The sequence below is a fragment of the Mustela lutreola genome, chromosome X, assembly GCF_030435805.1.
Source record: "Mustela lutreola isolate mMusLut2 chromosome X, mMusLut2.pri, whole genome shotgun sequence".
Lineage (NCBI taxonomy): Eukaryota > Metazoa > Chordata > Mammalia > Carnivora > Mustelidae > Mustela > Mustela lutreola.
The window spans coordinates 23,445,130-23,472,334 of record NC_081308.1 but is presented as its reverse complement, the minus strand read 5'-3'; the positions used below and the strand labels follow the sequence as shown (position 1 = coordinate 23,472,334).

At 36.4% G+C, this 27,205-nt stretch overlaps 1 pseudogene; it reads right to left on the bottom strand.

Moving 5' to 3' along the window:
- Positions 1 to 239: 239 nt before the first annotated feature.
- On the bottom strand, positions 240 to 27,205 carry LOC131820902 (ferritin light chain-like; annotated as a pseudogene).

Sequence of the window (27,205 nt, the reverse complement as noted above, 5' to 3'; positions counted from 1 at the left end):
TTACTGAATGTATGTCACAATTCATTTAAGCATTATACATAGATGTATTTATTATTATTATTATTATTATTATTTGATTCAAAAAGCTTTATTGTTTCCATTTGGTCCACGGGTGGGGAGAGGGCTCCTGGGTGGTTGAAAAGCTGCCTAGTGGCTTCAGGGAGAGGCTCAGGGCACAAGCCTTGACACCAGCGTGATGCCAGAGGGGTCCCTCAAAGACTGCTGAGCTTCAGAGACTCCTAGTGGTGCTCGAGGGTCAGCCTCTCGAAGAGATACTCGCCAAGCCTGGGGGCCGGCCAGCCTGCGGAGGTGAGTCAGCTGGTTGCCATCTTCTTGATGAGTTTCCCCTCCTCATGCAGGATGTGATTTTCTGGGAAGTCACAGGGCTGGGGGTCTGTGCGGGCGGAACCCAGGACACGCAGACCCAAATGGGCCTGGTTCTGATTCTTCTCCAGAACCAGGGCGGCTTCCCTGGCATCCACGGTTTCACTACAGTGCCCTCCTGGGACGGCTCCTGCATGTCCTGGAAGAGGATGCCGCTGGGCTGGTTTTGCATGTTCAGGAGATGTTGGGCACCCTGGGGTTTCTCCTGAGCCAACTAGCCTAAGATATGTCCCACACCTTCCAGAGTCACATCGTCCAGGTGGAAATAGAAACCCGGAAAGAGGTAGGTGTAGGAGGCCCACAGATGCACGTTGACCAGACAGTTGACTGTGGCCTCCCCATTGGGGGCATACTACTGAGGAATGTGGGAGCTGGGGGCAACTGGGTGGCTCAGTTGTTAAGAGTCTGACTTCTGCTCATGTCATGATCTCAGGGTCCTCCGATGGAGCCCTGCATGATGGAGCCTGTTCAGCGGGAAGCCTGGTCTCCCTGTCCCACTCCCCCTGCTTGTGTTCCCTCTTTCGCTGTGTCTCTCTGCCAAGTAAGTAAAATAAAATATTTAAAAGAAAACACAAATGAATGTGGGAGCTCATGGTTGATCAGTGATAAGAAGTTAAGCTCAAAACTGTGTGTTGGCTGGTCCTGGAGGCAGAGGGTGGCCAAGAAGATGGCTCCAAAGGTTGTATCTCGATAAAGTGTTGTAAGGTGGTTGGAGGCTGGTAGAAGGGTCCGTCCAAACACCGCTGGAACAAAAGACAGACCTCCCAACTGCTGGGCACACTGCCTGTGCATTCCACTTTTGATGGGCATTTGTGGTGTTTTCTATTGGAGTCTGTTGCAGCGCTTCTGTGTGTATGTGTTTTCATCAATTTTTATTTAAATTTCAGCTAACATAGTGTCATATTAGATTCAGGTGTAGGATTTAGTGATTCATTACTTAAATGCAACATGAACTGCTCATCACAGCAAGTGCCCTTATTAATACCCATCATCCATTTAACCCATTCCCCCACCCATGGATATATATTTTCCTGTAGAATAGTAACCTTGCTTAAGTTTTGGATATTTGTTTTTAGGTCCTAAAATTTCCCTTCTCCAATATTTCTCTACTCTCATTCAGGGACAGCTAAATATGAGTTAGACCTTGTCATTGTAGCTCTGTGCCTCCATCCATTTTATCTGTTTTTGGCTGAATTATCAATAATTTTTCTAGTAGTTCTATCTTCAGTTGTATCTAGCTACTATTAAAACTATACACTGAATTTTTATTTCATTTACTTACAATGTTTCCAATATCTACTTAGCCATCACTTTCTATATTTTAATTTTTTTAAAGATTTTATTTATTTATTTGACAGAGAAAGATCACAAGTAGGCAGAGAGGCAGGCAGAGAGAGAGGAGGAAGCAGGCTCCCCAGTGAGCAGAGAGCCCAATGAGGGGCTCAATCCCAGGACCCTGGGATCATGACCTGAGCTGAAGGCAGAGGCTTTAACCCACTGAGCCACCCAGGCACCCCAGTCCATCACTTTTTAGAATCCTCTTTTTCCATCCATATTTTCTTTTTTTTTTTAATTTATTTTTTATTTTCAGCATAACAGTATTCATTATTTTTGCACCACACACAGTGCTCCATGCAATCTGTGCCCTCCATAATACCCACCACCTGGTACCCCAACCTTCCACCCCCCCCCCCCTTCAAACCCCTCAGATTGTTTTTCAGAGTCCATAGTCTCTCATGATTCACCTCCCCTTCCAATTTACCCCAACTCCCTTCTCCTCTCTAACTCCCCTTGTCCTCCATGCTATTTGTTATGCTCCACAAATAAGTGAAACCATATGATAATTGACTCTCTCTGCTTGACTTCTTTCACTCAGCATAATCTCTTCCAGTCCTGTCCATGTTGCTAAAAGAGTTGGGTATTCATCCTTTCTGATAGAGGCATAATACTCCATAGTGTATATGGACCACATCTTCCTTATCCATTCGTCAGTTGAAGGGCATCTTGGTTCTTTCCATAGTTTGGCGACCGTGGCCATTGCTGCTATAAACATTGGGGTACAGATGGCCCTTCTTTTCACGACATCTGTATCTCTGGGGTAAATACCCAGGAGTGCAATGGCAGGGTCATAGGGAAATTCTATTTTTAATTTCTTGAGGAATCTCCACACTGTTCTCCAAAGAGGCTGCACCAACCTGCATTCCCACCAACAGTGTAAGAGGGTTCCCCTTTCTCCACATCCTCTCCAACACATGTTGTTTCCTGTCTTGTTAATTTTGGCCATTCTAACTGGTGTAAGGTGATATCTCAATGTGGTTTTAATTTGAATCTCCCTGAGGGCTAGTGATGATGAACATTTTTTCATGTGTCTGATAGCCATTTGTATGTCTTCATTGGAGAAGTCTCTGTTCATATCTTCTGCCCATTTTTTTATATGATTGCCTGTTTTGTGGGTGTTGAGTTTGAGGAGTTCATTATAGATCCTGGATATCAACTTTTTGTCTGTACTGTCATTTGCAAATATCTTCTCCCATTCCGTGGGTTGCCTCTTTGTTTTCTTCACTGTTTCCTTTGCTGTGCAGAAGCTTTCGATTTTGATGAATTAATTCAGATTATTCTCACTTATGTCATATTTTCCTATCTGTGTGTATGATCTAGACATTGATTTTTAAGAAGTTACTTGTCATACTTGTCCCTAAAGATTAAAATACAAAAAGAGGAGGTAATTTATCAAAATACAGCATATTTTTTTCATATGTCCACAAAAATAAATTCCTGTGAACATTAATTTTTATGTGAATACAGTTTAATCATTTGGGGTGAGGTCAGTTGCTAACTGGCTGTAACCACACTCCTTGCCATGGAATAAACAACCTTATAACTGTTCTTCTTACACACTCTTTTAGATCAAATAAGCTTTTTAATCACAATAAACTTAATTTTTTTAGAATACTTTTAGGTTCACAGAAAAATTGAGCAGAAAGCACAGAGAATTCCCATATACCCTCTATCCCCACAGATAGATGCCCATCCTCCCCCAAGTCATCATCTCATTTGTTAGAATTGATGAACCTACACTGATACAGCATTATCACCCCAAAGTCTATGCTTTACATCAGGGTTCAGTTTTAATATTGTACAGTCTGTGGATTTTAACAAACATGTTATCTACCATCCTAGTATTCTATAGAATACTTTCATTGTCATAAAACCCCTCTGTAAACAGCCATGTGTAGGTTTTCATATGGACACAAGTTTTTAGTTCATTTGGGTAAATACCAAGGAGCATACTGATCGCATAGTAAGAGTGTGTGTAATTTTATCAGAAACTGACAAACTGTCTTTCAAAGTGGCTGTATAATTTTGCCTTCCCACCAGCACTGTATGAGAATCCTGTTGTTCCACATCCTTGCCAGCATCTGGTATTGTCAGTGATCTGGATTTTGGCCATTCTTGTAGATGTATAGTGCTATCTCGTTTTTATTTACATTGCCCTTATAACATATGATGTGGAGTATCTATTCATAGGTTTATTTGTTATCTCTGTATCTTCAGTGAGGTTTCTATTAAGGTCTTTGGCCTACTTTTTGTTTGACTTCTTAGTGTTGAGTTCTAAAAGTTCCTTGTATGTTTTGGGATAAAAGTAATTTACCAGATATGTCTTGCACAAATACTTTTCCTAGTCTGGATTCTCTTCTCATTCTCTTGATATTGTCTTTTGAAGAATAGGAATTTTTACTTTTAATGAAGTCCAGTTTATTAATTCTTTCCTTCATGGATCATGCTTTTGGTAATAGATCTAAGAAGTCCTCACCACACTCAACATTGTCTGGGTTTTTGCCTGTTTTCTTTTAGAAATTTTTCATTTTACATTTAGGTATGTGGTCCATTTTGAGTTAATTTTTGCAAACTGTCTAAGGTGTGTGTGTTTAGATTTTTCCCCTGAGCATGTGGATATCCAGCATCATTTGTTGATGTGTGGCCTCGTGCCAAGCATTAGGAAATGAGTCCTCTGTTACTATCATCTGGGAAAGATTGTAGAAAATAGGCACAACTTCTTCCTTAAATATAGACTTGAGCAGTGAACCCATCTAGGCTTGATGCATTCTGTTATTGATCCAATATATTTAATAAATATGGGTCTATTCAGATTGTCTTTTTCTTCTTGTGTGAATAACATAACTTCAGTTCAATTCTGTCTTGTATGAATTTTGGAATTTTGCTTCTTTCAAAGAAGTAATGTTTTTTATTTAGATTATAAAAATTGAGAATATAGAGATATTTATAGTATTATTTGATTATCCTTTTATGTCCATGGAATCTCTGGTGAGGTCTTATCCTCGTGTTTTATGTTAGTAATTTGTGTCCTCTTTTTTTATTATTTTATTGGTTGTTATGGCTTAGGTGTATCAGTTTTACTGAAAGTTTTGCAGAACCAGCTTTTGGTTTTATTGTTTTTCTTTATCAGTTTCTTTTTTCATTGGTTTCTGCTTTAATTCATATTATTGATTTTTTTTAGTTTTTATTTAAATTCCAGTTAACACAGAGTGTAATATTAGTTTCAGGTGTACAATTTAGTGATTCAGTACTTCCTTACAACACCCAAAACTCATCATGACAAGTGCCCTCCTTAATCCCCCTTACCTATTTACCCCACCCCCCACCCTTCTCCCCTCTGGTAATCATCAGTTTGTTCCCCATAGTTCAGAGTATGTTTCTTGATTTTTCTCTTTTTCCCTATGCCCCCCATGATCTTTTTTTAAAAGATTTTATTTATTTATTTGACAGATCACAAGTAGGCAGAGAGGCAGGCAGAGAGAGAGGAGGAAGCAGGCTCCCCACTGAGCAGAGGGCCCAATGCAAGGCTCGATCCCAGGACCCTGAGATCATGACCTGAGCTGAAGGCAGAGGCTTTAACCCACTGAGCCATCCAGGTGCCCCCTCGCCATGATCTTTTATTTTGTTTCTTAAATTCTTCATATGAGTGAAATCATGTGCTGTTTGTCTTTCTATGACTTACTTCATTTAGCTTAATACTCCATAGCTCTGTCCATGTCATTCTTTTGATGGTTGAGTAATATTCTGTTGCACATAACACATCTTCTTTATCCATTCATCAGTTGATAGATATGTGTGCTCTTCCCATAATTTGGCTACTGTTGACTATGCTGCTGTAAACATCAGAGTGCATGTATCCCTTTGAATTTGTATCTTTTTATTCTTTGGGTAAATACCTAGTTCTGCAATTCCTGAGTGGTAAGGTATTCTATTTCTAACTTTTTGAAGAACCTCCAACCTGTTTTTCAGATTGGCTGCACCAATTTGCATTCCCACGCACAGTGTAAGAGGATTCCCTTTTTCTACATCATCACCAACACCTTTTGTTTCCTTTGTTGTGAATTTTAACCATTCTGATTGATGCAGTCTTGTTTGCATTTCCCTGATGATAAGTTATGATGAACATTTTCTCGTGTGTCTGTTGGTCATCTAAATGTGTTTGGAAAAGTGTTTATTCATGTCTTTTGCCCATTTTTAATTGGGTTATTTGTTTTTTGGGTGTTGAGTTTGGTATGTTCTTTATAGATACTGAATGCTATTTATCAGATAGGTAATTTGCAGATATCGTCTCCTATTCTGTTGGTTGCCTTTTAGTTGTGTTTATTGTTTTCTTCTCTGTGTGGAAGCTTTTTATCTTGATGAATTCCTAGTAGTTTATTTTTGTTTTTGTTTATGTTGCCTCCAGAGGCATGTCTAGTAAAGAAGTTGGTATGCCCAAAGTCAAAGACATTGCTGCCTGTATTCTCCTTTAGGATTTTGATGGTTTTCTGTCTCACATTTAGGTCTTTAATCCATTTTGACTTTTTGTGTGTGGTGTAAGAAAGTGATCCAGTTTCATTCTTCTGCATGTTGCTGTCCAGTTTACCCAACACCATTTGTTGAAAAGACTGTCTTTTTTCTATTGGATAATCTTGCCCACTTTGTTGAAGATAAATTGATCATATACTTGTGGGTTCATTTCTACATTTCCTTTTCTGTTTATTTTACTTATGTGTCCATTTTTGTACCAGTACAATACTGCCTTGATTGCTACAGCTTTGTAATATGACTTAAAGTCCACAATTGTGATGCCTCAAGCTTTGTTTTTCTTTCCAAGGGTTGCTTTGGCTATTTGGGGTCTTTTGTGGTTCCATACAAATTTTAGGATTGTTCTATCTCTGTGAAAAATACAAGTGGTATTTTGATAAGTTTTGCATTAAGTGTGTAGATTCCTTGGGATAGTATCAACATTTTAACAATATTTTTCCAATCCATGAACATGGAATGTCTTCCCAGTTCTTTGTGTCACCTACAATTTCTTTCACCACGGTTTTACAGTTTTCAGAGTATAGATCTTTTACCTCATTGGTTAGGTGTATTCCTAGGTATCTTACTATTTTTGGTATAATTGTAAATGGGTTTGATTCCTTGATTTCTCCTTCTGCTGCTTCATTATTGTTGATGTATATAAATGAAACCAATCTCTGTACATTGATTTTTGTATCCTGTGACATTAATGAATTAGTGTAACAGTTCTTACAAGCTTTTGGTGGATCTTTTGGGTTTTCTTTATAGAATATCATGTCATCTGTAAATGGTGACAGTTTGGCATCTTCTCTGCCAATTTTGATGCCCTTTATTTGCTTTTGTTTTCTGATTTATGTGTCTAAGACTTTCAGTAATATGTTGAACAATACTGGTGAGAGTGGACATCCCTGTCTTATTTCCGACTGTAGAGGAAAAAGCTCTTAGTTTTTCCCCATTGTGGATAATACTAACAGTGTATTTTTCACAGATGAACTTTATTATATTGAAATATGTTCTCTCTATCCCTACTTTGTTGAGGGTTTTTATTATGAATGGATGTTGTACTTTGTCAAATGCTTTTCCTGCATCTGTTGAAAGGATCATATGGTTATTATCCTTTCTTTTATTAATCTGGTATATCATGCTAATTGATTGGCAAAAAATGAACTCTACCAGTCCAGGAGGAAATCTCACTTGGTCATGGTAAATGATTCTTTTAATGTACTGTTGAAATTGGCTGTTAGTATGTTACTGAGAAATTTTACATCTGTGTTCATCAGGGATATTGGCCTGTAGTTCTCTTTTTTACTGGAGCGTTGCTCTGGTTTTTATATTTGGGTACTGCTGGTCTCGTAGAATGAATTTGGAAGGTTTCCTTTTGTTTCTCTTTTGTTGAAGAGTTTGCGAAGAATAGGTATCAAATTTCCTTTAAATATTTGGTAAAATTCCCCTGGGAAGCCATCTGGTCCTGAATTCTTGTTTGTTGGGTAATTTTTGATGTACTGATTCAATTTCTTTGCTGGTTATTGGCCTGTACAAGTTTTCTATTTCTTCTTATTTCAGTTTTGGCAGTTTATATGTTTGTAGGAATTCATCCATTTCTTTTAGGTTGTCCAATTTGTTGGCATTTAGTTTTTCATAATATTCTCATATAATTATTTGTATTTCTGTGCTATTGGTCATTTCTCCTCTATCATTTGTGATTTTATTTATTTTGGTCCTATCTTTTTGATACATCTGGCTATGGCTTTATCAATTTTATTAATTTTTTTCAGAGAACCGGCTCTAGTTTTGTTGATCTGTTCTATTGTTTTTTAATTTGCTTTCATTTATACTCTCAGATTTATTATTTCCCTTTATCTGCTGGCTTTAGGCTTCATTTGTTCTTTTTCTAGCACCTTTAGGGGTAAGTTTAGGTTGTTTATTTGAGATTTTCCTTGCTTCTTGAGGTAGACCTTGTATTGTTCTATACTTCCTTCTTAGGACCACTTTTGCTCCACCCCAAATGTTTTGGACAATTATGATTTCATTTTCATTTTTTTCCCATGTATTTTTTAGTTTTTTCTCTATTTCCTGGTTGATCCATTCATTGTTTGCTTCTGTTTTTTAACTTTCATGTATTTTCAGTCTTTCTAAATTTTTTCTTGTGGTTGACTTCAAGTTTCATAGCATTGTAGTAAAGAAAAATGTGCGTGGTATGATCTCACTCTTTTGTACTTGCTGAGGCCTGATGGGAGACCTAGTATGTGATCTGTTCTAGAGAATGCCCCATGTGCACCTGAAAGAAATGTGTATTCTGCTGTTCCAGGATGAAGTGGTCTCACTATATCTGTTAAGTCCCTCTGGTCCAGTGTATCATTCAAAGCCACTGTTTCCCTTGTTGATCTTCAGCTTAGGTGATAAGTCCATTGCTCTAAGTGAGGTGTTAAAGTCCCCTACTATTATTGTATTATTATCAATGAGTTCCTTTATGTTTGTTAAAAATTGTTTTATATGGGGCCCCTGGGTGGCTCAGTGGGTTAAAGCCTCTGCTTTTGGCTCAGGTCATGATCCCAGGGACCTGGGATCGAGCCCCGCATTAGGCTCTCTGCTCGGCAGGGAGCCTGCTTCCTCTTCTCTCTCTGCCTGCCTCTCTGCCTACTTGTGATCTCTGTCTGCCAAATAAATAAATAAAATCTTTTAAAAAAAAAAAGAATTGTTTTATATATTTGGGTGCTCCCATGTTGGGTGCATAAATATTCACAATTGTTAGATCTTGTTGGATTGTCCCCTTTATTATGATGCAATATACTTCGTCATCTTTTGTGACAATCTTTGTTTTAAAGTCTAGTTTGTCCTTTATAAGTATTGCTGCTCCAACTTTCTTTTGATATCTATTTGCATGGTTAATATTTTTCTATCCCTTCACTTTAAATCTGCAGTTGTCTTTAGGTATAAAATGAGTCTCTTGTGGCAGCATATAGATGAATCTTGTGGGTTTTTTTTAAGTTTTTATTTATTTATTTGAGAGAGAGAAAGTGAAGACACAAGTTGGGGGAGGGGTTTCAGGAGCAGAGAAGCAGATGTTGCACTAAGTAGGGAGCCCAATGTTGGGCTCTATCCTAGGACCCTGGGATCATTACCTAAACTGAGGGCACACGCTTAACTGACTGACTGACCCAGGTGTCATGATGACTCTTATGTTTTTTTTATTGTTCTTGTTGTAGTTGTTTTAGATTTTATTTACTCAGAGCACAAGGACGGGGAGAGGGAGAAGCAGACTCGCCTCAGAGAGGGGATCCCAACTCGGGGCTCTATCCTAGGACCTGGAGATCAAGACCTGAGCCGGAGGCAGAGACTTAATCATCTGGGCCACTCAGGAACCCTCAGTCTTGTGCTTTTTTATTTTTTATTTTTATTTTTTTCTTAATATCCATTTTGACACTCTGTGTCTTTTGGACAGTTTAGTGCATTTACATCCAGAGTAATTACTGATATATATTTATTACCATCTTACTACTTAGTTTGTTCTTGTGTCTGGAGATTTTTCCACTCATTGAGTCCCCTTTAATACTTCTTGTAGGGCTGGTTTAGCGGTCACAAACTCCTTCAGTTTTTGTTTTTCTGGTAAACTCTTTGTCTCCCCTCCTATTCTGAATGATATCCTTACTGGATAGATTATTCTCTGCTCCAGATTCTTACTATTCAGCATGTTGAATATATCATGCCGCTCTCTTCTTGCTTGCCAAATTTCTGTGGAGAGATCTGCAGCTAGCCATAGGGGTCTTCCCTTGTAAGTTAGGGACTACTTTTTTTGTGCTGTTTTGATTTTTTTTCTTTATCACTATTTTGCTAATTTAATTACAATATATCTTGGTGTTGGCCTGCTTTTGTTGATTTTTGATGGGAGATCTCTGTGCCTCCTGGGTCTGGATGTTTGTTTCCTTCCCCAGATCAGGGAAGTTTTCAGTTATTATTGCCTAAAATAAATTTTCTGCCCACTTTTCCCTTTCCTTCATATTCTGGGACTCCTATAATACAAATGTTAATATGTTTGATGGAGTCACTAAGTTCCATAAGTCTATTCTTGTGTTCTCTTTTGTTCAGCTTCATTATTTTCCATTATTTCATCTTCTGTATCACTTATGCATTCTTTTGGTCTTCCAGCCTTGTGTTTATTGTATTAAGACTGTTTCCAACTTCAGTTACTGACTTTTTCATTTCACTCTGATTGTTTTTTAACTCTTTTCTCTCTGTGATAAGGGTTTCCCTAAAATCTTCTACTCTTTTCTCAAGTCCAGTGAGTATCCTTATAAGTGTTGCTTTAAATTCTCCATCAGGATGTTACTTAAATCTGTTTCACTTAGATATCTGGCTCTGACCTTATCTTATTCTTTCATGTGGGATGAATTCCTCCATCTTGGCATTTTGTCTAAGTCTCTGTCTTCTTCTTTGTTTAGAAAATCCCATTACATTTCTTGTTCCTGAGAGTAATTGCTTTATGAAGAGGTCATGTATTGTCCAGGTCCTGGTGCTTCATGTGTCTTCACATATCTTCCATGTGTGCTGTGTGCACTCTGCTGTTGTGTTTTGACTGCTCTATCCCTCAGACCAGTCATCTGCAGAGGCTCTCCTTGCCTGTAGTGGGCAGTGTTTGGTTCCTGGACAGAATGTGGTGTGCTCTGACCTGCTTATGAAATGAGACCCCATACTACTTGCACTAGAACTGAAGGCCCACAGAACTTTCTGGTTGGGAGACATGGTCTGGGCAGGGGCTTCCTGTGGTCCTGTGGGGAAGGGGCCTGCCTGGCTAGAACTGAGGCAGGCTTTACGGAGAATGACAGTACTGCCAAAACCAGGGGTGTGGGCCCTGGAGTAAGTAGATTAGGCAGCCAGGGTTTGTGCTGTGCTGCTTCCTGCAGGTGACTCTGTTTATGTTCAGAGGTGTGAGAGGGAAATGGCACCAACTAGCTCCTTTGTCCCCAGAGAGCAGTCTCCAAGCCCACTGCTCTCAGGGAAGTGTTCCAAGAAGTGTGAATAATCCCCGCCTCCCCCATGTGCCCCCTGTGTTTTGCAGATGCTGTTTCCACACTGTCTGCCTCCAGGTTATTTGCTTGCCTTTTCTCCAGGAGAAGAGCAGTGCCCTCTAGGCACTATTCCATCCAAGCCCACTGATTTTTAAAAGTCCAGCCTTAGGTACATGGTGTGGGCAAGGGCCTGTGCTGGTCTTCTGGGGGAGGGCCCTGCCACGCTGGAACTGAGGCAAGTCTTGCCAGTGCACAGAGGTGTGGGACATGGTGTAAGCAGGTTAGGCAGCCGGTGTCAGGGTTGAGCTGGTTTCTGCACGTGGCTCTGTGTTAATGATGAGGGGCAGGGCAGGAATTGGTGCCCATCAGCTCCTTTGTTCCTGGAGAGGCATCTCCCAAAACTCTGCCTCTCAGGGATGTGCCCCAAGATGAGCAAATCATCTGCCCCCGGTGTGCCCCAGGCTTTCTTCAAATCTCTGTTTCTATGCCCATCTGTCCCTGGGTTGTTTGCCTGCCTACTCTTAAGGAGTAAGGCAGAACCCTCTGGGTTCTATCCCAGCCAAGCTCACTGTTCTTTAAAACTCTAGTCTTCAAGCCCCTGGTAGCAAGAACTCAGGAAGATCATCTCCTCTCCTTTTCCCAGCCAGTAGCTTTGGGGAAATATCTTCCTTGTATATTCCCCCATGTTCTCCTCTCTCCCTTTGTCCCTCTCACCCTCACCCTTCTCTGCACCCAGGATTCCCTCCCCTCCGCAGCACAGATGATCCACTTCTCTCTCAAACCACATCTCTGCACTTTCTACTTCTTTGATATGGCTTCTTCTCTCCCTTTAGTTATGGAGTTTGTTCTGTCAGTCCTCAAGTTGATTTCTGAAGTACTTAGAATGATTTGATAGTTTTTAAGGAACGAGACAAGCCTAGGGTCCTCCTACTATGCAGCCATCTTAACTTTTCTCTTATTATTGCTTTTTTCCCTGCATATTTGGTGTTTAATTTATTCTCCCTTTCTAGTTTCCTAAAGGGAAGCTTAGATGACTGATTTTTAGATCTTTTTTTTTTTTTTCTAATCCAACATATAGAGTCAATGCTATACATTTCCCTTTCATTACTACTTTCAGTGCATCCCACAAATTTTGGTTAACTGTTTGTCTTTTTCCTTGAGTTTGAACTATTTTAAAATTTCTTTCATGATTTCTTCTTTGGCCCATATGTTACTAAGAAATGTGTTGTTTAATCCCCAGGTATGTTGTATTTGGCAGCTACTTTTCTGCTGTGGACTGCTAGTTTAATTCTCTTGTGATGTGTGGATAGATATTGTATGACTTCCATTCTTTTACATTTGTTGTGTTTTATGGCCAAGAATGTTGTTTATCTTGGTGCATGTTCCATGTGAAGTTTAGAAGAATTTTTATTCTGTTGTTGGCTTAAGTAATCTGTAGATATCCATCATATCTACATAGTTGATGTGTTACTGAGTTTGTTTATATCTTATGGACTTTGGCCTGCTGGATCCACCCATTTCTGATAGGTGGATGTTAAAATGTCCAACTGTAATAGTGGATTTGTCTATTAATTCTTACAGTTCTGTCCGTTTTTGCTTCATGTATTTTGATGCTCTTGTTAATTGCATACATTTTGAGATTGTTATATCTTTTTGGAGAATGGATTTTCATCATGATCCACTGTCCCTCATTATGGATGATAACTTTTCTTGATCTGAATTATGTTATGTCTGAAGTTAATATATCTTACCTCTGTTTGTATTTGAGTTGTGTTAGCATGATACATTTTTCTCCAACCATTTACTTTTACAGCATATGTATCTTTACATTTAAAGTGAGTTTCTGGTATACAAGATAAAATCTTGTTTTTTAATCCTCTCTGACAATGTGTCTAGATCACTGACATTCAAAGTCTTTATTGATTACTTAGTTGGATCAGTATCTGTTACTCTTTTCTATTTGTTTCCCTTATTCTTTGTTCCTAGTTTTAACTTTCACTCTTCTTCGATTTTAATTGAGTATATTATATAAGTCCCCTTTACTTCCTCTCTTAGCATAGCATATCAGTTGTACTTTTTTTCTTTTTAAGGTTGTTTTCAGTGTTTTCAGTGTACATTTACAACTAATCCAATCCAATTTCAAGTGACAGTAAAATGGCTTCAAGGGTAGTATGAATGCCTTACCATAACAAGTGATCCTAATTTCCCCCTCTTGTTCCTTTTAACATTGTTGCCATTCATTTTGTTTATATATAAACATGTATGCATATACATATATTCTCAATGAGTGGAATGTCAGAGTCCAACATTAGGAAGGCCCTGAACTTTGCATTTTCCTGTTGTTGTATGATGTTGCCAAAATTGCAGCTTAGTTTTTTAGATATTTATTTCAGATCAGAAAATGTCATCAAAACAAAATAAGCTTTGAGAGCTCTTTTAATTCTTTCAGGTTTTCATTCCTATATCTTCTTCACTATCATATTGTCTCTTCATTGTTTTTCAGAAGCTGTTTAAAGAGTTTTTAGAAATTGTTCTCTAAGGGAGAGTTGGAATCTATTATCTACTTGATTTCAAGAAGTGAAAATCTAAACAGTCTTGGTTTTAAAATTTTGAAGATTTTACTTATTTATTTGAGAGAGATAGAGAGAATATGAGAGGGGAGAAGGTTAGGGGGAGAAGCAGACAGAGCCAGGAGCCTGAGGGGGGACTCGATCCCAAGACTCCAGGACCATGTCCTGAGCCAAAGGCAGTTGCTTAACCAAATAAGCCATCCAGGTGGCCTTTAAATTATATTTTCAATGATCACTTCTTTGCAATAGGATAGTTTTATGGTCAGCCCTTAGCACAGATTTGTGAGGCACTGTAATGGTTCAGGCTTCAGAGGCTGGCTTCATTATCTCTTCATGATTTGTAAGGAATAAGAGTATATCTTATTAATCATTCTCTCAAATTAAGGTAAAAATACTGTTCCTGAAGCGAATCTAAGGGAAAGGGAGAGGGGTTTTTACAGGACATTGGAGCTTAAAATTTTCAAACCATTATCTACTTGGAGGTGGATAGCAGAGATTTAAGTGATTTTTCTAGAATCAACTTGATTGTACCAGAGAACATAGACAGTCTTAGATCTCTTCCCTTATGCATGGAATAGGGGATGCTCTTGGATTTTTAGCCCAGAAATTTAGAGAAAGAAAATTTACCTGGAACTTTCTCAGTCAAATGGATTCTTTAATTTGAGTTCTGGAGTTTTCAAGTTAAGACCAGATACATAGGCTAGTCACTTTTTTATTTGTTAGGAATTAATCCTACTTATGTGGTTTGCCACAAATGTGTGTTTTATTTTAACCCTCATCCTTGAAGCCTATGAATATCAAGAATGTTAGAAAATACCACAGGAAATTATTTAAATTGAACTCAGAAGATGTTCAGTGGCCTAAATAATAAGCAATCAGAAATAAACAGGATTTTAATTTCTTCTAAATGTTCAAGCATGTAATTTTTAAATGCCATTTTAAAATCTTAGCTATTTGATAGCAATTGAGTTCTAATTGCTCAAAAGTATGTTCCAACACAGTTATTAAAGAAATCAGTGATTGCCTGAGGTAGGTAGATATAATTTAAATCTATACAAATTAGTTATCATTGATCTGGTTGACAGTACAGTTTTAATTCTTCTTGTTTATTAGCCAAAGGCAGTTTGCATGCATTTATAATCATGACTCATGATGTGCTCCAATTGCTTTTTTAAACAAATGACGTTGATTAATATTGTCTAGGAATCATTTCTGTTTTACATTTGGTATGTTTTACATACTGTTTTACATACTGGTATTTTGAAGGCAAAAACCATATCTTGACAGTTGATCTTTGAAAAGAAGTTGCTTTAAAAACTGAACTTTGTATTTAATACAACATATGATGATTTTTGGAGAAATGTTCCTATCAGTTGACATAATTGAACTTTTTTGGTGTTTAATTTGGATTTCTTTATTCAGAAAGGTACCCTTCTGTTTGTAATTCATTTGTCATACATTCATTAGAAGTGCCTCTTGAAAAGTAGTTAAAGCAACTTTTTCGATTGATGGTAATTGAGGAGGTGATGAAGCATGGTTTCTGGAGGTTGCATACATATAGTTTTCTAACTTTTTTCCTGAACCCATTATAAAACACTGCAATATTGATTCATCTCTGAAACTTAGGATAACTAAGGATGACATCTAGACCCACAGGCTGAGGGCATTAAAGAACTTTTAAGTAAATATAAGTCCCTCCTTCCATCTGTACTAAGGGTTCTTAACACAAGGACTACTGGGTATGGACTAATGAGTACAACATGGCTTTGGAGTTTGAGAAAGTAGATTGATATTCCAGCTTGTTCTTGACAGTTGAATCAATTCGCCTTGCTTTTTTAATATATAGTCTGGGATCTCTGTTGTTTCTGTCTCATAAGGATGTTGTAAAGATGGAGATAAAATGTAATGGCCAAAACTTTTCTTCTGATAGGAAAAGCAGACATATAAACTAGTAACTATAATGAAATCAGTATAGAACTGAAAACACTGCACTACAGGAGCAACAGAATGGTTAGTTTTTATATAGGGATAATTATTACTTTTTATTTTGCTGCAGTAATGACTACATGAGGTCTATAAATTTTTAAGTGTTGAATACAATGTTTCTGATTATAGCCACTATCTTGTACAGTAGATCAGCAGTGCTTATTCATCTTGCTGACACTGAAACTTTATACCCATTGATTACAAACTCCCCATTTCCCCCTCTGCCCAGCCACAGGAAACCACCATTCTATTATTTGAATCTGTGAATTTGACTATTTTCAATACCTCATATAAGTGAAGTCATACAGCATTTGTCCTTCTATAACTTAATTCACTTAGGATAATGCCCTCAAGTTTCATTCATGTTGTAATGTGTGTCAGAATTTCTTCCTTGTTAAAGCCAAATAATATTTCATTGTATGTGTATACCACACCTTTAAAAGAATTTTTCATCTGTTTCCACAACTTGGCAACTATGAATAGTACTGCAGTGAACATGGGGGTGCTAATATATCTTGTTGAGATACTGACTTTAATTATTTTGGATAGATACCCTGAAGTGGGATTCCTGGATTATATGTAATTAATTTCCAAGAAGTTGGAAAGTGAATGAAGTGATAAATGATGTTTTACTGGTAGAACTTGGTTATTTCTGATAATCACAAGTTCAGCATAATTGTGCCCTGATTTGAATTTTAGCTAAGATAGTTGGTTTGCTTGTAGGAGTCAGGAATATTCAGGTTTGATGTTAATTTGATGGAATTTTCATTTATTCTAGTATCTTTTCTCTGTACATTCAAGATAATGTGCAATTATTACCTACACAAAACTAACTTTCTGCCTAATGCAAGCCTTAAGGTCCTTCTAAGCCTTAAGTTTTCCAAGGGCTTTTAATCAGTTTTTTTTTCCTTTGTAGACAGATTAACTAGAAATTAGGTATAAGAAAAATTAAATGCATTTGTTGAACCTAACTTCGATTTCTCCAACCACAAATGTCATAATGGTCTTCCACTAAGAATCCACGTAATATGACTTTCATGTTGCTTCCTTTCACCATCAGTTTTTCATAACTTTCTGGCACATAATATTTAAACATTGCTGATAGCTAAAAGAGTTTTAAAAATGCATGTATAGAGACAAGGTTGGGCACGAATGTTTGAAATAAAAGGGGACAGGATGATATATAAAGAAACTTGAAGAAGAGAATGGCGTTTAAGAACAGAATTAGGGTAGAAGTAACACAATTTAGTTATAATAGATGAAATCTACCCTCAAAACATCTTAATTTTAATCCTACTTGTTTATTAGCTGAAGGTAGTTTCCATACAATTATAATCACGACTCATGATGTATAATTGCTTTTAAAAATGGCATTGATTAATATTGATTTTAAAATGTTTCCTTTTTTACAATGTATTCATTAGCATTTTAAAGATAAAACAGTATTTTGACTATTATTTTTATCAATAAAGTACTTAAAAACCTGAACTTTTACATTTTGCCATAGTGCTTAATATGTGTGTTAGTACAAATAGTACAGAGGCCAGGGTCTGTCAATAAGGTAGTTAAAGTTATAACAGAATTTAAAGGACACATGTATATAATAATGAGTTCACTTTGCCACTTGTTTCAAGATCAATCTCAACCATTCTGGTGTCTTCCTTTTTTTTTTTTTTTTTAAATAGTATTTGTGTAACAGGTTTAATACTGTGGAGTTGTGATGTGGAGGAAAGGAGGTAATGTGTGCAAAAGCGAGGGGAGACAAATAAAGCACAGGTAATGTCACCATGACTACACTAAGGCCCCAAGAAGAAAATAGTGTAGGCTTTGCAGAGACAAGTATTTCGACCTCCACAATCTCCTAGCTGCAATACTTCAATTGCCTCTCCTCTACTTTGTCAAAATGCTTTCATTCTTTACAGAAGGTAAATCAGATACCATCTCTTCTGCTGAATTTTCATTGTGCTTACACTTAATCCAAGCTCTGTTCTCACTTCCAAAGACTTAAATTGTCTGCTTCTACCTATCCCTTTGACCTCACCCCCACTTTTCCCTCTTGTTCACTGTACTTGAGCAAAACTGGCCTCTTCTTTTGTTCTTACAAAGTACCAGGTCATTACCCCCTTTTGGCTTTTTGTGTTAAGGTATACGTCTGATGGGATGCTTTTCCGGTTGTATGTGTGTTGTTTCTTCTCATTTAGAGCTGTCGTGTTCTTAGAGGGGCTTTTCATGACCATCTCTTCTGAAATAGCTACTCTATAACTATGAAATCTCCCTATTTACTTATATGGACAGCAAGTAGGACTAATGGGTATTTCCTCAATTCTTTATTTATTGATAGATTATTTGATTTTTCTTTGCTCATTAAAATGTAAGCTCCATGAGAAGAGGGATTTTTTTCTATCTTGTCTACCACTGTAAACCAGAACCTGGAATAGTATTTGTCACATAGGAGATATTCAATTTATATTTATTAAATGAATAAATTAATATTGGATGGATTAAAATAGCTGTTTAAAGATTCATCACCCGGATCAACCAAATTTAGAAAGCAAGCCTATTAAGCCCAAGGGGTTACTGCAATAATCCTAGTATAAGGTGATTATAATCTGGAACATTGATTCTTAATCCTTTAATAAACTAATGAAAATTAATAGTGTTGCTTTATGAACTCACATAGGTATATACAAAATTATGTACACTTTCTATGGATTCACAGATTCGCTATCACTTCCCCATAACTCCATGGACCCTTGAATGAAAAACCCCAGTCTACATACTCTACTTCTATGTACTGGGTATATAAAGTAGAAGACAAATTAGAAGGATATTTTAAGAAAAATTAGCATTCATATTTTCAGATTACTAACTTTGAGGGACAATGGAAAGAATGATGTCATTAAAATACCAAATTGACAAATGTAGGTGATATTAAGATGACAGTTTTGGATTTTGTGACCCATTGGCAATTAGAATTAGCTGTAATTTTTGTAGAAGTCAGAACTTATTTATTTATTTGACAGAGAGATCACAAGTAGGCAGAGAGGCAGGCAGAAAGAAAGGCAGCAGCAGGCTCCCTGCTGAGCAGAGAGCCCAATGTGAGGCTCCATCCCAGGACCCTGAAATGATGACCTGAGCCGAAGGCAGAGGCTTAACTCACTGAGCTACCCAGGCACCCCAGAAGTCAGAACTTTTAATGCAGGTTTAGATAGTAGAATAATAATGAATGGAATCCTGAACTTTGTGCTTTTCAAAGGAGTTGGTATCCAGATAATCATACATTTGGGGGATAAGAAAAGAAAGAAGCACAATTGAAGGAGTAAGTAAGAACTCTAAAAAGTAAGATGGAATTAGGATAATACATTACCAAAAAAATGACAGACAGGGGAATTGAAACACTGTGAGTGTCTATGTCATCTCAGAACCTGGACACATACAGAATGAACTGAATTAACTGGTTTCATGGACCAGTAGGTCTGAAGGCATTGTCTCAGATGGGCTAGAAAGCAAAAGTATTTGGAATTCTGGAGGGGCAAGATGGTTCCAAGAAGTTTGTGGATAATTGAGGGAAAGAGAAAACTGAAGATGTGTGTTGATTCAAAGCAAAGTGGGGTGAGCTTATTAATAAGTAAAATCCAACAAGAGTCAAGCATAGAGGAGGAAAGACAACAGACCCAAGGAACAGAAATATGGATATAAGCTTGATTCTAGTCACCTTTCTATTTTGAGCCTCTTTTCTCCTTTTGGTTGTATTTAGAAGATTCCAAATACTGAATATAAGAATCATGAGTTTGGAAGCTCCATGATACTGAGTACAGAAAGAATGGTGTTTCAACTGGGAAAATGGGATGGCCTTCAATAAGGTAAGTTTAGTGTGGTATAAGATGGAAAAAGTAGGCGTGTTCCTACAGGTTCTTTAAATTGCTATTGCTGTATAACAAATGAGTTACAAGTCTTCTAGAAATGGTGTAGTAGGTAATTAAACTTAATCTGATAACTGAAAATAACGTACAGGGCAAAAATACTGAACATACCTTCTTGAAGGCCAACAATATCTGATTGAAGTGAAGGACAGAGACCAAAAGGCATAAATTTTTTGTGTCTTTTATTCCCCTTTGGATAGCAACAATTAGAAAATAAACTTTAAAAAATATTTTTGAAAGATGATATCCAAATGGCTGATAAACATATAATCTGGGATTAAAAACTCCTTCAGTCATCAGTAAAATGTAAGTTTAAATATGGTATACTGCTGCAGAATAGCTAATATTAAAATTATAGTACAAAAATCTTAGCAAAATGATATAAAAAACCAGAATTCTGTATTTTGGTCTTTGTCACTTGAGAAAATATTTTAGCTTTATTACCTAGCAATTCAACTCAAGAAACACACCTTTAAAAATGTACACATGTGCTTACCAGTACACATGAGAGTGGATGTTCATAGACATTATCCATTATATTAGTAACTGGAGACAGCAGAAACATTCATCAATAGTAGAATGGATAAAAACCTAAATTTTTGCATGTTTGCTCAGTGGAATACTACAAAGTAATGAAAAGGAGAATTACAAACACATGTAGCAACATAGATGAAAAATAGATACAATGTTGAATGAAAGAAAGAAGATAGCAAGATATGTGGTATATAATAATACGGATATATATTTCAAAGTACAGGAAAATCTAGGGATGTACTTTTATAAAGTGTAAAGAAAAATAAGAATGTAATTCTTAGGAAAATCAGGAAGGTGATTACCTGTGAGCAAGACAGAATGAAATGTGGCCCAGGAGGGGGTATCCGTATAGTGGTAATGTTCTAAATTTGGATTGGAGAGTGGTTCCATGAGCATTTGCTTTATGGCATATAACGGAGCTGTAGGTTTTTGTGCAGTTTTTTACATGTGTGTTATATTTATGATAAATTTTTTAAGGGAAGCTAGATGAAAATGTGTCATCATGTATAAAAAAATGAAAAATTATCTTGAGGGACCAGCATCCTTTTCTCTTATATTTAGTGAAAACTTAATCTATTTCCAGAACTAGCAAAGGGAGCTTGAGAACAAGCAGAAATCTGGGGGTTATAAATGTCTCTATTTTACAGATGAGAAAATGAGGTTTAATAGGTTTGAATATAAGCTCAATGTGACATAACTAGATAGAACAGAGAATCAGATCTGCTCACTAGGAATATGGATTTTTTTTTTTTTTATAATTCCTTATCCTTGAAAAAGTATTTATTCCTCAAGTCTATTCCTGTTATAAATAGGTATTTTTAAAAGAATTTTAAAGACACGCTTTGGGGGTAATTTTTCTTTAGAACTTTTTTCCATTAGAAGTTAATGCCCTTTAGAATGTGACTAGCCTAGTCAGTTAAGCATCTTACTCTTGATTTCTACTGAGGTCATGTTCTCAAGGTCGTGAGATTGAGCCCCAGGTTGGGCTCGCACTGGATGTGGAAACTGCTTAGGATACTCTTCCTTTCCTTTTGCTCCTCCACCAACCCTTTTCTCTCTCAAAAAAAGTTATTGCACATCATAAAATGTCTTCACCTGGCAAATCTCTTCAGAATTAAAGGATGTGCAAACTGTCAAATGATGCATATGGGTTAAATATGGACTTTTATTTATTTATTTATTTTTAAAGATTTATTTATTTAAGAGAGCATGAGCAGAGGGAGATGAAAACAAGAAGACCCCTGCTAAACAGGGAACCCAAGACAGGGTTCAATCCCAGGACCCTGAGATCATGACTCAAGTCAAAATCAAGAGTCGGATGCTTAACCGATTGAGCCACCCAGGCACCCATAAGTATGGGCTTTTAATTAAATAAGTGGATGAGTCAGTATTTCTGTTCACATGAAAGGACAAGATTTCACATCTAACATTTATTAAATGTATTACTTCGTATACTAATTAGCAGTGATTTATTATTAAATATAATGGGAGGATGTGTGCAAGGCATGCATGTGTACATGGCATCATTTTATAATTGAAAGATTTCCTACAGTACACATGGAAAAGGCATATGAGTTAGAGATGGTTTTATCATTGTTCACATGTGAAACCAACAGAAGAATGAAAGTATTAATATGTCTAATTCATTAAAAATATTTATCCAGTGCTCAGTAATGCAAGTTTAAAAGAATTATATTAGCAGTGTTTACAAATTAATGATGAGATGTTTGCATTCTGGAAATAAAGGTTCTGTTATATTGCCAGTTTGTGATTTAATCCTGGTTCTCTGCATGAATCTTTGTTTCTTATTATTCTAAAGTCATCTTTATTATGTGTGTATTCATCTGTTAAATAATAATAAATTAGTGGCAAAAGCTAGAGCCATGGGTGGGGGAAGATAAACACATCCAGCGGTGGTATTAATACTCTTGGTTTAAAGGACTGTTTTCATCTGCCAAGTTTTGATTGTCCTGAGTACTTAGATGTATTGCTGCCTTTCATCATGCCAGAAAATGTGGAATTCTTCATTTCTTTGTTTTCCTTGGCTTTCACAACAACCCTTGAGATTCATTGTCAATCTGACTGGCATCTTCCATATATTATGGCACCTAGAATTAAGCATAATGCTTTCAGAATAATATGTTTATTCAGTTTAGAATTTTACCTCATTCTAAATGGAGATCTCATAATTACATTGTTCAACAGTTTGTCACAGTGCTTGGAGGAATACCTTAGCAAATTAAAGGGAAGACTAAAATGTATTTCATTATTTAGTGATACACTTTCTACTAATTCTTCCTTATTATGAAATCAGAAAAAGTTTTTCTTGTGAGATTTGTGATCAGAATAAGATCAACAGAAATTGGACAATGGCTCATGCAAGCAACTGGAGGCAATATAGAAAAGTACAAGATATGTTGTTTGCCTTTAATAGATTTATAATTCAGCTAGAAATGGAGAAATATTATAATAGGATACAATATTTAATAATTCATGTTTATTGTAACAAAGTTGTAAAAGCCTCATATTTCAGTATTGGTGTTAAATCTTATACCTGAATTTCATATGCATTCTAAATTTTAAATACAAATACAAATAAATAGGAAGTAAGCCAAGTTTCATCTTTTCTTGGTACATCTATCAAACTGTCAGTTACTAAAATTCTTAGTTGATTGGTAGAATGAGATATAGAAACTGCCATTTTATAATTTTTGTCTCTTCTGAGGGCTTTTTTGATTTATTCTAAGATTAAAGATTGTTTTCATTTAAAAAGGAAAAAGCATTTCTTATATTTTCATATTTAGGAGTACGTGCAATATGTTTCAAAAGGGAGACTATTGAATTGGAAAGAACTCCTAATTAACATGTAATTTTAAATTAAAATTTGGTAATGAAGTGTCATCTATTTTTCAGGGGTAGAAATTGTTGATTTTTTTTATTGATGATATGTTCAATTTGTGATGATATCCTGAACTTCATGCTTGTATAAATGGGAGTTACTCAAAATATGCCATTAGTTTTAAAATACAAATATTTCTACTGGAATATCTCTAAACACTAAACTTATTTCCATAAGTATGTTTATTAACAAAAATGACTACTCATCTTCCAAACTCTAGAAAGCAAGAAACTTTAAGAAAGCAAGTATTGAAAACAATTTCTAGAGCTCACATTCATGAATACTTTGAAATTAGACATTCTAAAACAAAAATTCACAAATTCAGGCCCTAATTGTTTGCAGTTGACATTTCTTTCTAGGTGAAAAATTTGATTCTATAATTTCCATGATACCGAAATAAAAGAGTTTTAATAAATTTGCATTGAAGTGTGAAAATAGGTCTCAAGAAAACAGAGTAGTCACTTCTCTAATTTGACTGGAAATGAATTTGAATTTTTCAGTTTTTCTCCTATCAGTATGTCAGAAATATATTTTTCCCAAATCAGCAAATATCTTCAGTAAATTTCTTCAATTTTAAACAGGAACATCAGAATAAAGGGGAAAAAACAACATGAAGAATGTACTTTTCTCTTGAACATGCAGCTGCAAATGGAAAATATCTGCCCTACATAATAAAAGGGTGGCAGCATCAGTATACCCTCTCCTAGGCAAATGAACAGGAATGCTGGGCCCAGCAACCTCCCTGCAATCATTCAACAAATAATATTGATGGCCTGCCATGTATGCAGCACCTGCTTTTGAGGCAGTAGAGGACACTCAGAAATATAATACCCAGTCCTTTTCAATAAGAAGTGTCAATCTAGACTGGGCATAAGTCAGGACAGTGGATGATAAATCACTGTACAAGAATGAATAATAAAACTAGACAGCAGTATAAAGAATGACTGTGAACACTATGTGATAAGTGATAGAGGATGTATGTACTCTAGAAACTCCAAGAAGGAAAATAACATTCTTGGCTAGTTAGACGTTATGATCTTAATGCCAGTCGCCAGCCAATTCTGGAACATTGGCTTAATATTTGTTATATATAGTTATTTGAAAGCATATGTGTCATTTATTTCTTTGTAGACATAGAGTTTGATTAAAAACAAAAATATATGATGTGATATAATAATTAACAGAACTTAACCTCTGTGTTTTGTCAAATTACTGGGTAAAAGTATTTTACAAGGTAAAATACAAGGAAAATGTGTTTTTTATCTTTACTACCTTGTTTGGATTATTCAATTATCTGGAATTATGGAAATGCCATTTTATTTTACTGATCTCAGTATCTCTTTTATTTTGGTAATAACTTTTCAAATATACTTAAAAGAGAGTTGAGATGAACACATTAAGGTAGAAAAATCTACATGGTGCTAGATTCCTAATTAAGGAATGTGATTCTTATTTTTGGAGATGTCTCTAATAAAGGTGTAGGATGTAAATTGTTATATTCGTCCTCTCTTTCTCTCACATCCACACTCTATGCCTTTTCTTTGAAAAGCCCAATTTTATATATCTATAGAGATAAGTTTTTTTTTTATTGATTACAAGTGTTATAAGTACTCACCATCTATAAACTAGAGTAGAAATGTCTATATTTCATTATACATTTATTCTTACCCTCCTACAGAAGTTTAATATCATAAGAAAAGCTACTAATAATCCCTGCTTATTTATTGCAAGAAAAATTTTGTTAAAAATTCCAAACTATTTTAAACTATTTGCTTAAAAAGATAAGTGCTAAAGAAATCTGCGTCATCAACATTTCCAGACATGGAGCTTTATAATTTTTTTATCTCTTTTAAAACTCATGCCACTTTTCCTTTAATTTGGATGTTAGAGGATGGTGGCCTTGGCTCATAATCAGACGTAAATTAATAGAGCCTTTGTCAAAATTGGGAAGTTAGAGAAATAGAACTGCTTGTAATAGAGAAGTGGCTTCTGCATTTCAGAGAAAATTAAAGTCAAATTAAACACCCTTCAGATATTTAGACTAAAGGGATTTATGTCTTTCCTGCAGAGTGTGTCAATCCTGGGCTTGAGGAAGGGTAGACATAAGGCTTTTTGTTCAGATATAATAGAGACACAGTCATCATTCTTAGTCTAAATTCTACCTACAAATACTTACAAATTACATGATCCATTACTTTTTAGTTAACATGCCCAGCCTTTGTTTTTGCATTTATAAAATGAAGAAAAGTTGCCCAAATCTCAGGGTTTATTGAAAGAGTTAATTACATAAAAGAAAAATAACTCCATTTGTTCATTTATTAAGCAGATGTTTGCAGTGCTTCTTGGAGGCACAGTGATAGAAAAAAGACATGGTGTCTGTTATCAAGGATAGGACTATTAGATGAGAAAGTAAATGTCACTTCACACGAATGGATAAAGAAAATGGAGTATACACATACAGCAGGATATTATTTGGCCTTAAAAAAGGAAAATTATGGGGGCACCTGGGTGGTTCAGGTCATGATCTCGGGGTCCTGGAATCAAGTCCCGTGTCAGGCTCTCTGCTCAGTGGGGAGCCTGCTTCCTTCTCTCTCTCTCTTTCTCTGCCTCCCTCTCTGCCTACTTGTGATCTCTCTCTGTCAAATAAATAAATAAATACATATTTTTTTTAAAAAGGGAAATTATGGGCGCCTGGGTGGCTCAGTGGGTTAAGCCACTGCCTTCGGCTCAGGTCATGATCTCGGGGTCCTGGGATCGAGTCCCGCATCTGGCTCTCTGCTCAGCGGGGAGCCTGCTTCCTCCTCTCTCTCTCTCTGCCTGCCTCTCTGCCTACTTGTGATCTCTCTCTGTCAAATAAAAAAATAAAATCTTTTAAAAAAAAAGGGAAATTATGCCATACATAACATCATGAATAAACCTGAAGGACAGGTAAGGCATGCTTCTATTTATATGAACTATCTAAAATTAGTCAAACTTACAGAATCAGAGAGTAAAATACTGGTTGCAAGGGGCTTGGGGGAGTAGAATACGGGGAGTTCAGTGGGTAAGAAGTTATAGTTATGCAAAATGAGTAAGTCTTAGAGATCTGCTCTACAGCATAAAGCCTATATTTAACAGCACCTTGATGCGCATTTATAAAATTAAGGAGGGTAGATCCCCTTTTAAATATTTGTAACACACATACACACACACACACACACGCACACACACACACACACGAAGGGTGGGAAGAGACTTTGGTGGTGATAGATATGTTATCTTGATTGTGGTGATAGTTTCACAAGTGCATGTCGATGTTCAAACTCATACTGTATATGTTAAACATGTGCAGTTTTTATATAATAATTATACATTGAAATTTAAAAAGTGAAACAAAAAAGATAGATGAGTGAGTATTCTGCTAGATGGAATGATGTAACAGTAAAAGGTAATTGTTTAAGAGCACCCAGGTATTTAATTATAGTTGTTCACAGAGACTAAGGGAGACTAGGTTACTTGCATATTCTTTAATAGCTTCATTGGAAGATAAAATACATACCATAAAATACAATAAAAATTGTACTAAAATTAGATTGTACTATAACATGGTGCATTTCCATCACTTGGAAAAGAAACTTTATGCCCATTTATGTTCACTCCCATTCCCACAACCCCCAATCCCAGGCAGTCACTATCTATTTTCTGTCCCTAGAGATTTTTCTTTTATGCATATTTCTTTTTTTATGTATATTTTCCTTTAAGCATATTTGTTCTAGATAAAGTATGAGACCCGACTGTGGAAGACCAGGGCTGGCAGAGACCCTGGTTCAAGGGAGTATGACTCACACATTCTCCTGTGAAGACCCAGACAGAGACAGGACTGAGGACATTTACCAAGTCATTGAGCTCTGAGCTACTCATGAGCTGAACCAGCCTGGGTAGGACCCCCGGGTTGACCACTTGGCTGATGCACTCTCTGGAGCCATCAGTGAGGTAAGACAGGGCCCAGCAGGTGTCCCAGAGAATTTCGCTGTCTTGGTGCTTCAGGAGGTGGGACAGGACAGGCAACATCTGCTTCAT